The sequence below is a fragment of the Oryctolagus cuniculus genome, chromosome 15, assembly GCF_964237555.1.
Source record: "Oryctolagus cuniculus chromosome 15, mOryCun1.1, whole genome shotgun sequence".
In the NCBI taxonomy this organism is placed as follows: Eukaryota; Metazoa; Chordata; class Mammalia; order Lagomorpha; family Leporidae; genus Oryctolagus; species Oryctolagus cuniculus.
In genome coordinates, this window is record NC_091446.1 from 69,395,982 (window position 1) to 69,406,113 (window position 10,132).

Consider the following 10,132-nt stretch of genomic DNA (forward strand, 5'->3'; position numbering starts at 1 on the left):
GCTAGTACTGTGCTGTGTAGGGAGCAATGACAAGGCAAAAAAAGTCTGTGTTCAGTGCAGACACGATTTTCAAAAAAAAAATGTTGCTGACCCATGGATGCAGAAGCCCCAGACCCAGGGGGCTGACTGGCGCGAGCTCCATCTGGAGCACGCGTGGAGGGGGAGGGTCTGCAGATGGGGGGCCAGGGCAACACTGGAGTGGATGAGCCACCACGGGCCCCAGGCTCCTGCCCTCAGCTCAGTGCCCTTGCACTCACACCTGAAGATGGGCGGGAGCCCTCAGCCTGCCTCGTCCTGGGTTAGACCTCCGGTGGCCCCCAGCTTTTCCCACGCTGGCGTCTGTGGTCTTCTGACGATGCCACAGAGGGGACGCACACTTCACACTTTGGGTTTTGAATTTTCACCTTGCCTGGAGCTGGCGTTAGATACTCGCACGCGCACGCGACGCCCTGCCGTGGGCTGCTCACGGTTTAAAGCGGGCAACGCCAAGCTCTCACCTGCCGCGAATCAGGAGAAGCAGAGGAGCAAACTCAAGAGAGACGGATTGGAGCAGAAGGCTTCAAACGCAAGCGTGTTGCAAAGCTGCCTTTTCCTTCCCCCTCTTCTGCAGGCTGGCCCTCTTAGAGCTCCCGAGCGCGATCTCTCGCCTGTGACATTCGGTAGGTTGGGTGCACAGTGCGTGCGTTTGTGGCATAAGCTAGTTACAAATGCGCGATGCCTGTATCGGGGCATAGCTCTGAGTCAAGGACCATCTGCAGTGCGCATGTTTGCTCTTAGGGGGTCTCCTTATTCTCCGTCCCCAAGCATCGGCCGGCCGTGGGCCAGGGGGAGCAGCCAGCAAGGGGGAGGCGGGTGCGCGTCTGTGGTCAGAGGCCTTGTCTGGGACGTGCTTGGCTGGCAATCTGCAGGAAGCGCTGGGAAAGCCAAACAAAAGGTAAGTAGAATGTTCCACAGGGGACCCATTAGCTTCCTGGAGCCTCACGGAGCGTTCCCAGGGGCGGCCGCTGCCCGCGGTGTGTGATGAGCGGCAGGCGCTGGCACGGCAGCTGCTGGTGTATTAATATTCCAGATAAATGGCTTTTGGCTCAGGCGAAGGACCCTGCTCGGGAGCAGGCTTCTCTTTGAAGCTCTAAGAGGGGCGGCTTGCAGGAGAAGGCAAAGGAAGGAAGCAGCTTTGCAAAATGATTGCATTCGAAACCTTCCGCTCCAATCCATCTCTGTTTATTTTGTTCCTCTGCTTCTCCCGGTTTGTGGCAGGCAAGAGCGAGGGAGGGAGGGAGGGAGGGAGGGAGGGAGGGAGAGAGAGACGGGGGTGGGGGGATCAGCCGCACACATCCTCAGAGAGGAAGACTGTCAACAATTAGCCAGGCCTCTAAAGCTGCAGAGCCGCTGGACGCAGTGTGCACAGCCTGCCAGCTCCAGCCCTGCTCTGCTGAGCCCCAGCTGGGTGACCTTGGCTGGACGCCTCTACCTGGCCGGGCCTCAGTTTTCTCTGCTGTAAAGTGGGGAGGGTCAAACCTCCCCTGCCGAGGGGTTGAGGATAAATGCAGTCAGGTATCTAAAAAGTGCTTAGCACCGTGCCTGTGGGTAGTACAAGAGAGAGGCTGCTATATTGTTTTAAGATTTATTTTTTTATTTATTTGAAAGGCAGAGTGAGAGAGAGAGAGAGAGAGAGAGAAGGACACACACACACACACACACAGAGGCAGAGAGGTCTTCCCTCCACTGGTTCACTCCCCAAATGGCCACAATGGCTGAGGCTGGGCCAGGCCAGAGCCAGGAAGCTGGAACTCCATCCTGGTCTCCCACGTGGGTGCAGAGACCCGAGTACTTGGGCCATCTTCTGTGGCCTTCCCAGGTGCATTAATAGGGAGCTGGATTGGAGGCGGAGCAGCTGCGGTTCCAATCAGCACCACAATACGGGACGCCATTGCCGCAGGCTCTGGCTTAACCCGCTGCACCACGGCGCCGGCCCCAGGTGCTACATTGACAAGGATGGCAGCTCAGAGCCAAGGACGCGATTCCTCCCCAGTGACCCTGCTCACTGGCTGCTCGTGGCCCGCCTCCCTGTGCTGGGGCCTGGGCAGTGTGTCCAGATGTTTCCATCTTAGACAAGCTTCAGCCCCAAACCCTGCAAACGATTGTATAGGTGGAGAACCTGAGACACAGTCAGCACGGCTGCTGGGAGGCCGGAGTGGAGCAAAGCCTTTTTCCTCTTCCTGCCTGAGTGTGCAAGGTACATTCTCCGTAGCAGCCGCGCTGTCCGGCTTTCCCTCCCTACCTCAGTCCCTGCCCTGAGAGCGGCCATGTGTGCCATTGCAGCTCCATGCCCGGTGACCCGGCCTGGCCACGCTGGCAGAGGGGTGTGTGGTACAGGCATTCCCAGAAATCTGCTGAGTCAGCGTCCCCTGGGGAGATGCTCAGAGACACGTCTTGGGTGTCACTTCCACTACATGTTGGGGTCCAGGCCCCTGAGTGTCTACAGTGCTCGCCTGATCACTCTGCAGAGAAACAGGTTGGGGGCCTCCTGACCCCGGGGGCTTGCCCCTCACCACAGGGAGGGCCACTACGTGTTGATCCTTGAGTGACCCTGAGCCAGTTACTTTCCTGAGTCGCAGTCTTCTCATCTATAAAATAGAAGCCCAATGCTTCCCTCAGCAGGTGTCCTGTGGGGACCAAGCAGAAAAACCCACGGCAGCACGCCTACCCAGCGCCTGGTTTGCAAGAAATGTGCAGATAAGTCAAGGAGGGCCAGACCAGCATGAGTGGAGCGACACCATCAGGTCCTCCTTGGAGACCAGAGGCTGGGTCTCAGTGCCGGTCCAGGCCCCCCGCGTGTCATGCCCTGCGATGGCTCCAACCAGAGGGCGGTCCTGTGTGCCTGCCATGAGCCCCACATGGATTAGACACACTGTACAGTCCGTCCTTTCTTCCCCCCTGCCCCAGAATCCAGCAGGAAGCCCCTTCAGACAGCAGTAGGCAGTGACCGGAGGACCACACTCACGGTCCCTCTAGCCCTGGGGGCTCCCACCTGCAGCCTTGGAGGGAAGAGCTGCGTGGGCCTTTGGAAGGATGCTCCTCAGGTTGGCAACCAGGCCGCTGGGCTGCAGAGTCGGGGAGCGCAGGCCCGGGGCTTGGTGCCGGGCCTGGGTTTGCATAGGCAACTCTCACACCTCTCTCGCATGTCTCCCACCTCTAGCTGCAGTTATACTCATGCCCAGAGGGTGCTCCTGCCCCTCACCCCTGGGAAGCACCCAGAGTCTCATGCACCTGTGCACCACGGGTCCTTGGCCATCAGGGACCATGGTGCACCATGCGACTCTCACTGTGCCTGGCCAGAGCCTAAGTGGCTTCTTCTAGTTTTTTTTTTTTTTTTTTTTTTTTTTTTTTTTTTTTTTTTTTTTTTTAAGATTTATTTTTGGCCAGTGCCATGGCTCACTAGGCTAATCCTCCGCCTTGCAGTGCTGGCACACCAGGTTCTAGTCCCGGTCGGGGCGCCGGATTCTGTCCAAGTTGCCCCTCTTCCAGGCCAGCTCTCTGCTGTGGCCAGGGAGTGCAGTGGAGGATGGCCCAAGTGCTTGGGCCCTGCACCCCATGGGAGACCAGGAGAAGCACCTGGCTCCTGCCTTTGGATCAGCGCGGTGCGCCGGCCGCGGCGGCCATTGGAGGGTGAACCAATGCAAAAGGAAGACCTTTCTCTCTGTCTCTCTCTCACTGTCCACTCTGTGGGGAGCAACTCGGACTAGACTAAGTTACTGGAATTAAGACTTATTCTATGCATCTGCTCTCCCACAATATGGCGCTGGGAGAGGAGTAAACAGCTTCAACGCAGCTGCCTCTCGCCAACTTGAGTGATGACCTACAGGAGCTGATCCTGCTCCTGATAGGAGGAGAGCAGCGTACTTGGCGTGTGGGTAGCAGAGTTGGGATTGGTGGAAGAGGACTATAAAGGAGGAGAGAGACAACATGCACCAGGAACATCTAAGAGGAACACCTGAGGAACATCTGAGCAGCCCCCGAGAGAGCCGGCCAGCGGTGTGCCGCTCCCCCGCGGAATTGGGGAATGTGGCAGGGGGAACCGCCCTTCCACGGAGGTGGAAGGGATGGTAGCCAACCCGGGAAGAACCAGCAGGAAACCCGGGAAGGGCCGAGCAGACGAAAGAACAGCACAGGGTCCTGTGTCGTTCCTCTGTGAAGAGGGGGAGCGACACACTCTGCCTGTCAAAAATTAAAAAAAAAAAAGATTTATTTTTATTCATTTGAAAGGCAGAGGTACAGAGACAATAAGAGGGAGAAAGAGAGATCCTCCATCGGCTGGTTCACTCCCCAAATGGTCTCAACAGCTGGGGTTGGGCCAGGCTGAAGCCAGGAGTCCAAGTTTCTTCCAGGTCTCCCACGTGGGTGCAGGAGCCCAAGCACTTGGGCCATCTTCTGCTGACTCCCCAGGGGCATTAGCAGGGAGCTGGATCAGAAGTGGAGCAGCCAGGTGTCGACCCAGTGCCTCCAGGTTTAACCTGCTATGCTACAGTGCTGGTCCTGCTGTTCTGGCTTCTAGGGGTTAGTGCTTAATTTCCAGGAGACCTGCAAGAAAGTCCCAGAGAGCTGAGGCAGGAACCGTATTTCTAAGCCTCCTGCAATTGCCAGGTGGGAAGAGCTTTGAAGGGACACACGTGAGGGTGGGGAAAAGCTCATGCCACCCAATGACACGTGGCTTTTCACAGTGTCATCCGTGAGGCCCTCTTACTGTGCCTCTACATCTGATGGATATTGCTCCGTCGTAAGGCCTCTGCGTGCTCAGTCCCACCATCCACGCATCCCATCATTTACAGCATCGTGGAGAAGCTGATGTCAAGCCCTACGTGTCCACCCCTCACTATGCAAACTCATGTTCTAGCTCCCCAGGATTCTGACCTTGTTAGAAAGCGGTGCCTGGGGGCCAGCGTTGTGGTGCAGCTGGTAAACTGCTGTTTGCACTGCCAGCATCCATATGAGTGCCAGTTCAAGTCCCGGCTGCTCCACTTCCACCCCAGCTCCCTGCTAGTGCACTGGGGAAAGCAGCAGAAGACGGCCCATGTACTTGGGTCCCTGCCACCCACGTGCGAGATCTAAATAGAGTTCCTGATTCCTGGATTTTGTCTGACCCAGCCCTGGTAATTACAGCCATTTGGGGAGTGGACTAGCGCGTGGAAGATCTCTCTCTCTCTCTCTCTCTCTCTCTCTCCCTCTCTCTCCCTCTCTCTCTCGTGTGTGTGTGTGTGTGTGTGTCTTCTGCCACGTCTCTGTAACTCTGCCTTTCAAATAAATAAAATACATCTTAAAAAATGTTGCTCCTGGCCGGCGCCGCGGCTCACTAGGCTAATCCTCTGCCTTGTGGCGCCGGCACACCGGGTTCTAGTCCCGGTCGGGGCGCCGGATTCTGTCCCGGTTGCCCCTCTTCCAGGCCAGCTCTCTGCTGTGGCCAGGGAGTGCAGTGGAGGATGGCCCAAGTGCTTGGGCCCTGCACCCCATGGGAGACCAGGAGAAGTACCTGGCTCCTGGCTCCTGCCATCGGATCAGCGCGGTGCGCCGGCTGCAGCGCGCCAGCCTCAGCGGCCATTGGAGAGTGAACCAACGGCAAAGGAAGACCTTTCTCTCTCTCTCTCTCTCTCTCTCACTGTCCACTCTGCCTGTCAAAAAAAAAAATTAAAAAAAAATGTTGCTCCTCCTGGGGGCTGCAGTGTCAGCTCTCCCCGGCCCCTGTCTATGCTTCGGGATCCTGGGAGGTGAAGTCTTTCCCCTCTGAGGGCCCTCACGAGCCACGGGGCGGCCCAAGACATGAGCTACCCCGTCTCTGTCAGACCCCCAGGAACAGGAGGCAAACTCCTTCTTCCCGCTTTTCTGCAGAAATTTCCCATTTTCGAGGTCTGGTGAAATCATCCCTGCATGGAGGAGGACAGCGACGCGCAGAGCAGGCAGCCCAGTGGAAAGGCTCCTGGCTGCTACGTGGGGGCAGCTGAGCCAAGACACAGGTCATCGTCCTTCCGGCCCCGGGCTCTCAGGTACCTGTCGTGTAGGGCTCAGGGTCGGAATTTCAGGGGCGTCTCCCTGTCCTGGGTGGGGGGGAGCTCGGCCCCAGCACATGGCCCCCTGCCCTCCGCGACCTTTGGAAGAGGGGACACTTTATTTTCCAGAACAAGGCCAGACGGCTCCGGCTGCTGGCATTCCTCCAGCAATTCTTGGGGCTGCTTCAAGCAGAAATGTCTGGAAACTTCGGGAGTTGCTGAGAAAATGGCTTCATGGAAGTGCCTGTTAGAATTTCCTCTGCTGGAGACGGAGGCAGACAGAGCCAGAGCCAGAGGGCCCCCCACCTCCCCACCGTACCCCTGGGTCTCATTCTCCTTCCACTGCAGTTGAGTTCTGGAAAACCCCACACCCTTAACTAAACACCAGCACCAAGCAGAGCCAGGCAGAGGACATATGTGTTAGATTATTGTTCAAAATACTCGCCGGTCTTTTCCATGGAAGATTCTTTCTCCCTACCCCATTAGGCCCGGCCATTTGATTTGATTTAGCCAACGAAACGTGAGCAGAAGTGAGGTGCGTGTCTTCTGAGAGCCGGTGTGTTCTACCCTCTTGCCACGCAGCCTGGAGACTGCAGCTGATCCAGCAGGCACAGCAGGGGGGGGGGCGTGTGCAGGACGTGTGGGCCCTGAGGTCCCCACCGGACACACCTGCCACACCACGTGGGGAGAAGGTCAGTCCCCCAGCTCCTCTCTGCAGACTTCAGGACCTGAAACAGGGAAGGTGGCGTTTAGCCCTTGCCTCAGTTTCCCCACGCGTCTCGGAGCTTGTTTGGGGTTTCTGCTGCGGATTCTGTGAGGCCCAAGTTTTACTCCTATATTGATTTTTATCCACAGGGGACAACAGTGTGTGCTTTTTAAATAAGAAAGGAAAACAGCTCTGGAATTGATCCCCGAGTAATTTAATCACCTTTTGTCCAGACAATTCCGAGCTGGCTCAAGCACTGTCTACGCGTTGACACGCATACTGTTTCCAGCAACAGACAAAGACAGAAGGACATGGGGAGCCTCATGGACACCCCCTCCCCACCCCGTCTCTGCTGGGAGAAGCCTTGGGCAGAGGACCGCGTCTGGGCCAGACCACCTTGCAGATCACCCCCGACAGTGGTATTGAGGGCCGTAGAGGCCAACCCCTGCCTTGGAATAAATGAGAACGGATGCTCAGAAAAGGCGTCTCCGCCTCTTCCACCCAGAAGCAGTGAGGTCTTGGCTAACCGGTGCCCCACCTTGGAGACCCTGTGTTGCACATGGAAGGCTGTTCTCTATGCTGCCTTCATTCGCACACTCCACGTCCACTTCCTAGACACCCGCTGACTGCCGGACTCGGTACACAGATGAGCTGAACTAAGGAAAGGAACAGCAGGTGCCGTAGGCTGGAAAGATGGTGACCTCCCGCAGGTGAGACAGGTGTCTCCCACACTGTCACGACTCATGCTGAGAGTCTGCCAACAGCCAGCACGCAAGTGAGGTGTTCCCAGACTGTGCAGCCACCAGTCCGCCTGCCCACTGCCACAGATCACGAGGGTGCCAGAGGGGCTCAGCTGGCCAGCAGAAACACCCATCTGCCCGCACAGTTCCGAGCTGAACCCAGTGGAATGATTGTTACTTTAAGCCACCAACGTGGGGGCGTGGTTTGTCACACAGCACAAGTTCACCGATTCAGCAAGGAAGGCATTTTTTTTATCCCAAGGCACTACAAAAAGTTCATGGCCAATAGGATTGTAGCAAACGTTTATTTTTAAAGAGACTTCAAAGTCCAGGCGTAGTGTTTTCATACCACACATTTTCCGTGAACTTTTTGAAGACCCCTCACATAAGACCTGTGACCCAGATTCCTCGATTGCATTTTCCCTGTAACCCCATGAAGCAGAGAACGTGCTCCCCACTTCAGAGTCGAGGGAGCTGGGGTGGGAGGAGTTAAGGTACTGGCTAGATCAGAGAAGCGGTGGAGCAGGAGAACCCGACTCTTCGAGGGACAGCCTGCTCAGGAGGACCCTGCCCCCGCCCCAGGGGAAGGTGGGTGCAGCAGGGCCCGTGGGAACTGTCCCTTTACAGGTCCAGCATCCCTGGTGTGCAGCTGCACTACCACCTGGAGGCTTCCCTCCTGGAGCCCCGCGCAGCCGCGAGCTGGGTCCAGAACGCCTTAACGAAGATGGGGTCGTGATGGAAGGTTTAAGGAGAGGGAGCTGAAATGCCTCATAAGACCAGCTTATGGGAGCCTGCTTCTAAATGATCAATTCCAATCTCATTATGACCGCAGCTGCCATTAACTCAGGAGCTAATTGCTATTAGCTTACAGAAACTCAAGAGGGCTTAGCTGCAAAAGTTCCACGACACGGGGCCATCTCCCTGCTTAAATGGCCACACTGCTGTTATTAATTCCATGTGACTATTAGCTTATGACTGCTAAGTTATGATAACTTTGTGTAAAGTCCTTGAACCGGATGCACGCCCTGCACGTGCATTTCATTACGGAGAGCAGAGTGCACTCGGAGGTTCAATATTTTAATTTTCATTTTTCTTGAAGGTATAGGCTTATTAAAAGGCATCGGGAAGGTTCTGGGTTTGGAAGACGGCTCTGAGAGCAGAGGCTCTAACAGAAACCAGGCTCTGTGCAGCGTTCTGATGCAATTAAGATCTTGGCAAGGGTGGAGTGGGGCTGAGCAACAGCACATTTAATCTCTGGAAGGGCCCTTGGAGAGGCTGGTCCGTGGGGAGTGACGAGATGCGCGTTCTCGCTGGGGGAAACTGAGGACCACCGAGGAGATGGGACTCAGCTAAGACAAAGCCACGCGGCTTCAGGCAGATGGCACTCCCTGAGCCAGCCAGGTCTCTGTTTTAGATTAAAAGTCTGCTGAAGATGCCAGAGCTGGGCGCTCCCCAACTCTAGACAATTACAGCAAGGTCCCCCATCTTCCCTGTGAGAAATGCCTGCGCGCTCAGGACACAGCCAAGATGCAATTACTCACTCCTTTTCCTTGGCGAGCCAGCTGGCTGGAGAGCTCCATGACCGTGTGTGAAATTGGACATATTTAACGGGTGACGACAAGGTTCTCTCTGTCTCCGTTCAGAAGCCTCCCTTAACGAGATCCAGTTGGTTTGTTAAGAAAATAGGAGTGTGTGCAATTACCAAGTTCACCGTTTGTTTTCCTTCGACTTTGGAGCTTCTTCCCAAGATGCTTTGGGGCGCGTCTGGAAAAATGTCAGCTCAGCAGAGTCTGGGCCTGGGAGGTGTTCCCGTGTGGGCCGGCCCCGGGGGCGGCTGATGGGGTCTGGCCAGGGGAGCCGGCCTTCTGAGCCCAGCCCTGCCTCCAGCTGGCTCTGTGACCTTGGAGTGTCCCGGTCGCTCTCCAAGGCTCAGTTTTCCTATCTGTGCAGCCGAAGAAGAGGAGGTGGGATGTCCTCGGTCCTCTCCTCCTCCGCGTGTCTCCTTCTAAATCTCTTTTATTGGATTTTTGCTCTTCAAGGCGTGGAGGAGGGAGGTGATGAGATAGAGCGAAGGAAATTGGCAGCCGGAGTGCGGCGCTTTCTCTGGGGTCAGGGTTTCTGAAAGGATCCTAATTAAAGCCGAGGGAGCGCTTCAGAGTGCAGATCTCTCCAGAGTTGCTTGTTGACCTTGAGAGGTAGGGATGGCTGCTCAAGATGAACAGGAGAGGAGAGAGAGGCGAGGGGACAGAGAAGTCTGGAGCAGGCGCAGCAGGAGAGGAAGGAACAATGGAAGATGGGCAGGGGGCAGAGCCAGGAGGAGAGGGGGCACCGGAACCCGGCAACAAGTGGGGGGAGTCGGAGGGGAGGTGCAGAGCTCAAAAAGGAAGATGAGGGAAGGAGGGACCCGGGCGCAGACAGGCTGGGAGAAGCACCTGCACCCACCGGGCCAATTCTAGGGCATGCGCAGTAAAAATGGCCCCCTTGCCGGGGGCGGGGAGGCTGCGAGCGGGGCACAGGTGACGTAAGTGAAAGTGGCACGCACGTTCTTTCTGGTGCAGAAGCCCGATGCGGTTCTGATGATCCACTGACTGGCTGCGCACAGGCCTGCTCGTGGGGGTGCTTGTCCAGGCGTGGGGACACGTGCC

At 56.6% G+C, this 10,132-nt stretch overlaps 2 long non-coding RNA genes across 2 annotated transcripts; one reads left to right on the forward strand and one right to left on the reverse strand.

Annotated features, from left to right (window-relative positions):
* The first annotated feature begins 587 nt into the window (after window positions 1-587).
* LOC103351335 (uncharacterized) lies at window positions 588-6,660 on the forward strand. Its single transcript, XR_007913608.2, has 3 exons — window positions 588-934; window positions 5,884-6,038; window positions 6,528-6,660. It is a non-coding gene; the product is annotated as an uncharacterized lncRNA (long non-coding RNA).
* On the reverse strand, window positions 6,142-9,463 carry LOC138845503 (uncharacterized). Its single transcript, XR_011382787.1, has 2 exons — window positions 9,029-9,463; window positions 6,142-6,769 (listed from the first exon to the last, which is right to left on the reverse strand). It is a non-coding gene; the product is annotated as an uncharacterized lncRNA (long non-coding RNA).
* Between the last annotated feature and the right edge of the window lie 669 nt (window positions 9,464-10,132).